The sequence below is a fragment of the Mytilus edulis genome, chromosome 13 (assembly GCF_963676685.1).
Source record: "Mytilus edulis chromosome 13, xbMytEdul2.2, whole genome shotgun sequence".
Taxonomy (NCBI): domain Eukaryota; kingdom Metazoa; phylum Mollusca; class Bivalvia; order Mytilida; family Mytilidae; genus Mytilus; species Mytilus edulis.
Window position 1 is genome coordinate 43,271,054 of NC_092356.1, and position 11,838 is coordinate 43,282,891.

An 11,838-nucleotide genomic window follows, 5' to 3' on the forward strand; every position below is an offset into this window, starting at 1 on the left:
GGCAATATTGTATCGTATTTATCTGGCCAGTTTCATTTGACCTTGACCTCTATTTCATATTCCATTGAACAATGTTTTGTCTATGTGGTTTTATATTACACTGGACACTCTTATTTGCAAAATAATCATTTGCAAATCCGCCGCCGTCCTTACCTAAATATACGGGATTATATAAATAACCAAAATGTGCACAATAAAATGGGATTCATTAAACTACGGGGCGCCGAATGGGACTCTTGTGGTTTTGTACAAAATTCAATTCTGTCATAACAAAATCATTTTTGTCTTACAAAACTATGTGCTACAGACTTGTTTTGTGAGAACTTCAATTTTGTGATGACAAAATTCATTTTTGTAGACAAAATTCATTTTTGTAGACAAAATTCATTTTTGTAGACAAAATTCATTTTTGTAGACAAAATTCATATTTGTCATGACAAAAGTCAATTTTGTCTAAAAGGTATGCAAATATAAACATATGCAAATATAAACATATTTGCATACAAAATTGACTGTTGTTACCTGATATGGAAATTACATCACAAAAGTTAATTGTGTGAGGTAAGATTCAATTTTGTGAGACAAAATTGACTTTTGTGAGACAAAATTAACTTTTGTGAGACAAAATTGACTTTTGTGAGACAAAATTAACTTTTGTGAGACAAAATTGACTTTTGTGAGACAAAATTCAATTTTGTCAATTTTGTTGAGACAAAAGTCAATTTTGTTAATTTTGTTGAGACAAAAGTCAATTCTGTCAATTTTGTTGAGACAAAAATCAATTTTGTTGAGACAAAAGTCAATTTTGTTGAGACAAAAGTCAATTTTGTTGAGACAAAAGTCAATTTTGTTGAGACAAAAGTCAATTTTGTTAATTTTGTTGAGACAAAAGTCAATTTTGTTAATTTTGTTGAGACAAAAGTCAATTTTGTTAATTTTGTTGAGACAAATGTCAATTTTGTCAATTTTGTTGAGACAAAAGTCAATTTTGTGACGACAAAATTCATTTTTGTGACGACAAAATTGACTTTCGTGAGACAAAATTGACTTTCGTGAGACAAAAATCAATTTTGTTGAGACAAAATTAAATTTTGTCAATTTTGTTGAGACAAAAGTCAGTTTTGTCAATTTTGTTGAGACAAAAGTCAATTTTGTCTCACAAAAGTCAATTTTGTCAATTTTGTTGAGACAAAAGTCAATTTTGTCAATTTTGTTGAGACAAAATTCAATTTTGTTGAGACAAAAGTCAATTTTGTCAATTTTGTTGAGACAAAATTCATTTTTGTCAATTTTGTGTAACAAAAGTCGATTTTGTATGCAAATTAGTTCACAGAAACCAAACTAAACTAATTTGAATACAAAATTGACTTTTGTCGCCCAATTTTCAAATTAGGTAAGAAAATTCAAGTCTGTGTAACAAAAATGAATTTTGTCATGACAAAAGTGACTTTTGTCCGCTGATAGATAATTTTGTATGACAAAATTTTAAATTTGTAGTATGATGCAAATTTTGTTAAACTGAACTTATTTTTGTTGAACAAAAGTCACTTTTGTCCGTACAAAATTGAATTTTGAGTACAAAAACACAAGAGTCCCATTCGGCGCCCCGTATAAACACGAAGTTTTACATCTCTAGACTAAACAGTTGATATGGAATTTGTATTAAAAAAACATGGGATTTTGTATAATTCCATTTGAATTTACATCATCCCATACGATATCATGGCAAAGTGATATGTGTAGTCCCATGTGATTTGATTTATCCCATGAACAGAAAAAAAAACCATGGGACAAATAAATTATATGCTTCGAATAAAAATCCATGGATGGTTCCATGGAACAAAATAAAATCCAATGGAGTTCAAATTATAGATATACAGTTATGTGTATGTTAAAATCAATTATGTATGCGAGTTAACTGTTATAAGTTTATAAAATAGTTACTAGTAATGTAGATTAAACTATGATAAAAATGTTTGAATGATTTTATTTGTAGTCAATGAAATAAAATCCTTTAATTTGAATAACATGATGACATGTCACATGTTTGTGTTATATATCTCAGATACTTAAGCAATTAAGCAACCATATTTGGTATATGGAAATATTGTATCGTATCTATCTGGCCGGTTTCATTTGACCTTGACCCACATTCATATTTCTTGTTTTTGTGGTTTTGCACTGGACATTTTAGTTTGCAAACCACTCACTTGCAATCCGTCGCTGCCTTTTCTTTAAGACAAGCGGTTATATGAATAACCAAAATGTGCACAATAAATTAGGATTCATTAAATACATAGTCTTAATTCTCTAGACTGTAAAGTTGATATGGAATTTGAATTAAAACAAACATTTGATTTTGCATATTCTTATTGGATTCTGGATATTCCAATGAGATTCTGCATAGATCCATTGGATTTTACATTTATTCCATTATTTAAAATAGCTTTATTATTTTACATCTGTTATTTCAAGGTCTTTTGGTTTAGGTTTGTCTCATTTTTCAAAGCTGTACAGTAAATTATTTTTAACGTCATCATTTGGTCTCTAGTGGAGAATAGCCTCATTGGTAATGATGTATGAAAAGCTGTACCCTAAGCCATATTGACAAATATGATGCATATATTCTCAATCACTTATATGTGAAGGTAAATTGTTACTAAATGTATGATACCAGACACTAAGTACATTATTAAAACCATACACTAGGTATATAAGTAAAACAATACACTAGTTTTATTGTTATAGCATATAATTAGGTTCATTCTAAATAGCAGACCACTAGATATATTATAACAGCAATACACTAGCTTCATATTTATGCTGATGTATCCCTTCTTAATCACATGTATGAGAAGGTTACTTGCCAATGTTTTTATACCTCTTCCAAATTTATTTCTCCATGTTTTATGCCTCAAATTGCAAGTAGGGGGGGGAGGGGGCGGGGGGTGAAATTACACTGTAAATTTGGGTCCTGAATTTTAAAGGAAAGTAGTGATTTGGTACAGCTAAAAAAGGTTAAAAATTAGCACTTCGGAAGCTGTCAAAAGATTTCAAGACGCCCTAAACATAAAATTGTCCATATTTTGAGTTAGAGCCGATAAAATATTCTATAATTTTAATATAATTTGTCCCAAAAGTAGTACAACACACTGTAAAAATTTCATTGAGAAAGCGCAGGTGGGATTTTTTTAATATTCATTTATGTTCTAAAAGAAATGCACTACGACCTCCTCGGACCTTCTTATAGCAAAGCATTAAGTCCAATTTTATAGCAGAACACTAGGTACATTATAAGAACTTTACACTAGGTCAATTTTAATAGCATTACATTAGGAATAATTGTATAGCAGAACACTAGGTAAATATTTAGAGTGAAAGACTCAAGCCAATTTTAAAGCATAAAGTTAAGTCCATTCTTATAGCATAGCATTAGGTCCATTCCCATAGCCAATGACTAGGTCCATTAGTATAGCAATACACTAGGTTCATTCTTAAAGCAAAGCATTATGCTGATTCTTATAGCCGAACACTAAGTCGTCCATTCTTATTGCATATCAATAGGTTCATTATTTAAACCAGACCACTATGAACATTACTACCATTATACATAGGATTAATTATCGAAATACTTTTTAAGTACTAGGACTCAATCAGGTGAATGAGAAGCTGTACAATTACTCAATAAAATGTAGGTTAGACTGGAACCATATTCTGATATGTTTGCAAAGCTGTGCCCTTACTCAAACAGATGCATATGAGACAAGCTTGGGATCTCTAGCAGTTGTATGAGAAAGCTTCACCCTAAGCCATACAGACACATATGATGTATCCCTTCTTAATCACATGTATCAGAAGGTGTATTCTTACTCAAAGCTTAATAGCAAACCAATGGGTACATTTTGATAGCAATAAACTAGGTCCATTCTTATAGCAAAGCATTAAGTCTAATGGTATAACAGAACACTAGGTACATTATAAGAGCTTTACACTAGGTCAATTTTAATAGCATAACATTAGGAATAATTGTATAGCAGAACACTGGGTACATATTTAGAGTGAAACATTAAAGCCAATTTTAAAGCATAAAGTTAAGTCCATTCTTATAGCACAACACTAAGAAAGTCCATTCTTATAGCATAGCATTAGGTCCATTTCCATAGCCAAAGACTAGGTCCATTAGTATAGCAATACACTAGGTTCATTCTTAAAGCAAAGTATTATGCTGATTCTTATAGCAGAACACTAAGTCGTCCATTCTTATTGCATATCAATAGGTCCATTATTTAAACCAGACCACTATGAACATTACTACAATTATACATGGGATCAATTATCGAAATACTTTTTAAGTACTAGGACTCAATCATGTGAATGAGAAGCTTTACAATTACTCAATAAAATTTAGATTAGACTGGAACCATATTCTGATATGTTTGCAAAGCTATGCCCTTACTCAAACAGATGCATATGAGACAAGCTTGGGATCTCTAGCAGATGTATGAGAAAGCTTCACCCTAAGCCATACAGACACATATGATGTATCCCTTCTTAATCACATGTATGAGAAGGTGTATTCTTACTCAAAGCTTAATAGCGAACCAATGGGTACATTTTCATAGCAAAGCATTAAGTCTAATTGTATAGCAGAACACTAGGTACATTATAAGAGCTTTACACTAGGTCAATTTTAATAGCATAACATTAGGAATAATTGTATAGCAGAACACTAGGTACATATTTAAAGTGAAACATTAAAGCCAATTTTAAAGCATAAAGTTAAGTCCATTCTTATAGCACAACACTAAGAAAGTCCATTCTTATAGGATAGTATTAGGTCCATTCCCATAGCCAATGACTAGGTCCATTAGTATAGCAATACACTAGGTTCATTCTTAAAGCAAAGCATTATGCTGATTCTTATATCAGACCACTAAGTCGTCCATTAATATTGCATATCAATAAGTCCATTATTTAAACCAGACCACTATGAACACAACTACAATTATACATGGGATCAATTATCGAAATACTGTTTAAGTACTAGGACTCAATCAGGTGAATGAGAAGCTGTACAATTACTCAAAAAAATGTAGATTAGACTGGAACCATATTCTGATATGTTTGCAAAGCTGTGCCTTCTCTCAAACAGATGCATATGAGACAAGCTTGGGATCTCTAGCAGATGTATGAGAAAGCTCCACCCTAAGCCATACAGACACATATGCTGTATCCCTTCTTAATCACATGTATGAGCAGGTGTATTCTTACTCAAAGCTTAATAGCGAACCAATCGGTACATTTTTATAGCAATAAACTAGGTCCATTCTTATAGCAAAGCATTAAGTTTAATTGTATAGCAGAACACTAGGTACATTATAAGAGCTTTACACTAGGTCAATTTTAATAGCATAACATTAGGAATAATTGTATAGCAGAACACTAGGTACATATTTAGAGTGAAACATTAAAGCCAATTTTAAAGCATAAAGTTAAGTCCATTCTTATAGCACAACACTAAATAAGTCCATTCTTATAGCATAGCATTGGGTCCATTCCCATAGCCAATGACTAGGTCCATTAGTATAGCAATACACAAGGTTCATTCTTAAAGCAAAGCATCATGCTGATTCTTACAGCAGAACACTAAGTCGACCATTCTTATTGCATATCAATAGGTCCATTATTTAAACCAGACCACTATGAACACAACTACAATTATACATGGGATCAATTATCGAAATACTTTTTAAGTACTAGGACTCAATCAGGTGAATGAGAAGCTGTACAATTACTCAATAAAATATGTAAATTAGACTGGAACCATATTCTGATATGTTTGCAAAGCTGTGCCCTCTCTCAAACAGATGCATATGAGACAAGCTTGGGATCTCAAGCATATGTATGAGAAAGCTCCACCCTAAGCCATACAGACACATATGCTGTATCCCTTCTTAATCACATGTATGAGCAGGTGTATTCTTACTCAAAGCTTAATAGCGAACCAATGGGTACATTTTTTATAGCAATAAACTAGGTCCATTCTTATAGCAAAGCATTAAGTCTAATTGTATAGCAGAACACTAGGTACATTATAAGAGCTTTACACTAGGTCAATTTTAATAGCATAACATTAGGAATAATTGTATAGCAGAACACTAGGTACATATTTAGAGTGAAACATTAAAGCCAATTTTAAAGCATAAAGTTAAGTCCATTCTTATAGCACAACACTAAGAAAGTCCATTCTTATAGCATAGTATTAGGTCCATTCCCATAGCCTATGACTAGGTCCATTAGTATAGCAATACACTAGGTTCATTCTTAAAGCAAAGCATTATGCTGATTCTTATAGCAGAACACTAAGTCGTCCATTCTTATTGCATATCAATAGACTAGGTCCATTCTTATAGCAAAGCATTAAGTCTAATTGTATAGCAGAACACTAGGTACATTATAAGAGCTTTACACTAGGTCAATTTTAATAGCATAACATTAGGAATAATTGTATAGCAGAACACTAGGTACATATTTAGAGTGAAACATTAAAGCCAATTTTAAAGCATAAAGTTAAGTCCATTCTTATAGCACATCACTAAATAAGTCCATTCTTATAGCATAGCATTAGGTCCATTCCCATAGCCAATGACTAGGTCCATTAGTATAGCAATACACTAGGTTCATTCTTAAAGCAAAGCATTATGCTGATTCTTATAGCAGAACACTAAGTCGACCATTCTTATTGCATATCAATAGGTCCATTATTTAAACCAGACAACTATGAACACAACTACAATTATACATGGGATCAATTATCGAAATACTTTTAAGTACTAGGACTCGATGAGGTGAATGAGAAGCTGTACAATTACTCAATAAAATGTAGATTAGACTGGAACCATATTCTGATATGTTTGCAAAGCTATGCCCTTACTCAAACAGATGCATATGAGACAAGCTTGGGATCTCTAGCAGATGTATGAGAAAGCTTCACCCTAAACCATACAGACACATATGATGTATCCCTTCTTAATCACATGTATGCGAAGGTGTATTCTTACTCAAAGCTTAATAGCGAACCAATCGGTACATTTTTATAGCAATAAACTAGGTCCATTCTTATAGCAAAGCATTAAGTTTAATTGTATAGCAGAACACTAGGTACATTATAAGAGCTTTACACTAGGTCAATTTTAATAGCATAACATTAGAATAATTGTATAGCAGAACACTAGGTACATATTTAGAGTGAAGCATTAAAGCCAATTTTAAAGCATAAAGTTAAGTCCATTCTTATAGCACAACACTAAATAAGTCCATTCTTATAGCATAGCATTAGGTCCATTCCCATAGCCAATGACTAGGTCCATTAGTATAGCAATACACTAGGTCCATTCTTAAAGCAAAGCATTATGCTGATTCTTATAGCAGAACACTAAGTCGACCATTCTTATTGCATATCAATAGGTCCATTATTTAAACCAGACCACTATGAACACAACTACAATTATACATGGGATCAATTATCGAAATACTTTTTAAGTACTAGGACTCAATCAGGTGAATGAGAAGCTGTACAATTACTCAATAAAATATGTAAATTAGACTGGAACCATATTCTGATATGTTTGCAAAGCTGTGCCCTCTCTCAAACAGATGCATATGAGACAAGCTTGGGATCTCTAGCAGATGTATGAGAAAGCTCCACCCTAAGCCATACAGACACATATGCTGTATCCCTTCTTAATCACATGTATGAGAAGGTGTATTCTTACTCAAAGCTTAATAGCGAACCAATGGGTACATTTTTTATAGCAATAAACTAGGTCCATTCTTATAGCAAAGCATTAAGTCTAATTGTATAGCAGAACACTAGGTACATTATAAGAGCTTTACACTAGGTCAATTTTAATAGCATAACATTAGGAATAATTGTATAGCAGAACACTAGGTACATATTTAGAGTGAAACATTAAAGCCAATTTTAAAGCATAAAGTTAAGGCCATTCTTATAGCACAACACTAAGAAAGTCCATTCTTATAGCATAGTATTAGGTCCATTCCCATAGCCAATGACTAGGTCCATTAGTATAGCAATACACTAGGTTCATTCTTAAAGCAAAGCATTATGCTGATTCTTATAGCAGAACACTAAGTCGTCCATTCTTATTGCATATCAATAGGTCCATTATTTGAACCAGACCACTATGAACACAACTACAATTATACATGGGATCAATTATCGAAATACTTTTTAAGTACTAGGACTCAATCAGGTGAATGAGAAGCTGTACAATTACTCAATAAAATATGTAAATTAGACTGGAACCATATTCTGATATGTTTGCAAAGCTGTGCCGTCTCTCAAACAGATGCATATGAGACAAGCTTGGGATCTCTAGCAGATGTATGAGAAAGCTCCACCCTAAGCCATACAGACACATATGATGTATCCCTTCTTAATCACATGTATGAGCAGGTGTATTCTTACTCAAAGCTTAATAGCGAACCAATCGGTACATTTTTATAGCAATAAACTAGGTCCATTCTTATAGCAAAGCATTAAGTTTAATTGTATAGCAGAACACTAGGTACATTATAAGAGCTTTACACTAGGTCAATTTTAATAGCATAACATTAGGAATAATTGTATAGCAGAACACTAGGTACATATTTAGAGTGAAACATTAAAGCCAATTTTAAAGCATAAAGTTAAGTCCATTCTTATAGCACAACACTAAATAAGTCCATTCTTATAGCATAGCATTAGGTCCATTATTTAAACCAGACCACTATGAACACAACTACAATTATACATGGGATCAATTATCGAAATACTTTTTAAGTACTAGGACTCAAGCAGGTGAATGAGAAGCTGTACAATTACTCAATAAAATATGTAAATTAGACTGGAACCATATTCTGATATGTTTGCAAAGCTGTGCCCTCTCTCAAACAGATGCATATGAGACAAGCTTGGGATCTCAAGCATATGTATGAGAAAGCTCCACCCTAAGCCATACAGACACATATGCTGTATCCCTTCTTAATCACATGTATGAGCAGGTGTATTCTTACTCAAAGCTTAATAGCGAACCAATGGGTACATTTTTTATAGCAATAAACTAGGTCCATTCTTATAGCAAAGCATTAAGTCTAATTGTATAGCAGAACACTAGGTACATTATAAGAGCTTTACACTAGGTCAATTTTAATAGCATAACATTAGGAATAATTGTATAGCAGAACACTAGGTACATATTTAGAGTGAAACATTAAAGCCAATTTTAAAGCATAAAGTTAAGTCCATTCTTATAGCACAACACTAAGAAAGTCCATTCTTATAGCATAGTATTAGGTCCATTCCCATAGCCTATGACTAGGTCCATTAGTATAGCAATACACTAGGTTCATTCTTAAAGCAAAGCATTATGCTGATTCTTATAGCAGAACACTAAGTCGTCCATTCTTATTGCATATCAATAGACTAGGTCCATTCTTATAGCAAAGCATTAAGTCTAATTGTATAGCAGAACACTAGGTACATTATAAGAGCTTTACACTAGGTCAATTTTAATAGCATAACATTAGGAATAATTGTATAGCAGAACACTAGGTACATATTTAGAGTGAAACATTAAAGCCAATTTTAAAGCATAAAGTTAAGTCCATTCTTATAGCACATCACTAAATAAGTCCATTCTTATAGCATAGCATTAGGTCCATTCCCATAGCCAATGACTAGGTCCATTAGTATAGCAATACACTAGGTTCATTCTTAAAGCAAAGCATTATGCTGATTCTTATAGCAGAACACTAAGTCGACCATTCTTATTGCATATCAATAGGTCCATTATTTAAATCAGACCACTATGAACACAACTACAATTATACATGGGATCAATTATCGAAATACGTTTTAAGTACTAGGACTCAATCAGGTGAATGAGAAGCTGTACAATTACTCAATAAAATATGTAAATTAGACTGGAACCATATTCTGATATGTTTGCAAAGCTGTGCCCTCTCTCAAACAGATGCATATGAGACAAGCTTGGGATCTCTAGCAGATGTATGAGAAAGCTCCACCCTAAGCCATACAGACACATATGCTGTATCCCTTCTTAATCACATGTATGAGAAGGTGTATTCTTACTCAAAGCTTAATAGCGAAACAATGGGTACATTCTTTATAGCAATAAACAAGGTCCATTCTTATAGCAAAGCATTAAGTCTAATTGTATAGCAGAACACTAGGTACATTATAAGAGCTTTACACTAGGTCAATTTTAATAGCATAACATTAGGAATAATTGTATAGCAGAACACTAGGTTCAAATTTAGAGTGAAACATTAAAGCCAATTTTAAAGCATAAAGTTAAGTCCATTCTTATAGCACAACACTAAATAAGTCCATTCTTATAGCATAGCATTAGGTCCATTCCCATAGCCAATGACTAGGTCCATTAGTATAGCAATACACTAGGTTCATTCTTAAAGCAAAGCATTATGCTGATTCTTATAGCAGAACACTAAGTCGACCATTCTTATTGCATATCAATAGGTCCATTATTTAAACCAGACCACTATGAACACAACTACAATTATACATGGGATCAATTATCGAAATACTTTTAAGTACTAGGACTCAATCAGGTGAATGAGAAGCTGTACAATTACTCAATAAAATGTAGATTAGACTGGAACCATATTCTGATATGTTTGCAAAGCTATGCCCTTACTCAAACAGATGCATATGAGACAAGCTTGGGATCTCTAGCAGATGTATGAGAAAGCTTCACCCTAAGCCATACAGACACATATGCTGTATCCCTTCTTAATCACATGTATGAGCAGGTGTATTCTTACTCAAAGCTTAATAGCGAACCAATGGGTACATTTTTTATAGCAATAAACTAGGTCCATTCTTATAGCAAAGCATTAAGTCTAATTGTATAGCAGAACACTAGGTACATTATAAGAGCTTTACACTAGGTCAATTTTAATAGCATAACATTAGGAATAATTGTATAGCAGAACACTAGGTACATATTTAGAGTGAAACATTAAAGCCAATTTTAAAGCATAAAGTTAAGTCCATTCTTATAGCACAACACTAAGAAAGTCCATTCTTATAGCATAGTATTAGGTCCATTCCCATAGCCAATGACTAGGTCCATTAGTATAGCAATACACTAGGTTCATTCTTAAAGCAAAGCATTATGCTGATTCTTATAGCAGAACACTAAGTCGTCCATTCTTATTGCATATCAATAGGTCCATTATTTAAACCAGACTACTATGAACACAACTACAATTATACATGGGATCAATTATCGAAATACTTTTTAAGTACAAGGACTCAATCAGGTAAATGGGAAGCTGTACAATTACTCAATAAAATATGTAAATTAGACTGGAACCATATTCTGATATGTTTGCAAAGCTGTGCCCTCTCTCAAACAGATGCATATGAGACAAGCTTGGGATCTCTAGCAGATGTATGAGAAAGCTCCACCCTAAGCCATACAGACACATATGATGTATCCTTTCTTAATCACATGTATGAGCAGGTGTATTCTTACTCAAAGCTTAATAGCGAAACAATGGGTACATTTTTTATAGCAATAAACTAGGTCCATTCTTATAGCAAAGCATTAAGTCTAATTGTATAGCAGAACACTAGGTACATTATAAGAGCTTTACACTAGGTCAATTTTAATAGCATAACATTAGGAATAATTGTATAGCAGAACACTAGGTACATATATAGAGTGAAACATTAAAGCCAATTTTAAAGCATAAAGTTAAGTCCATTCTTATAGCACAACACTAAAT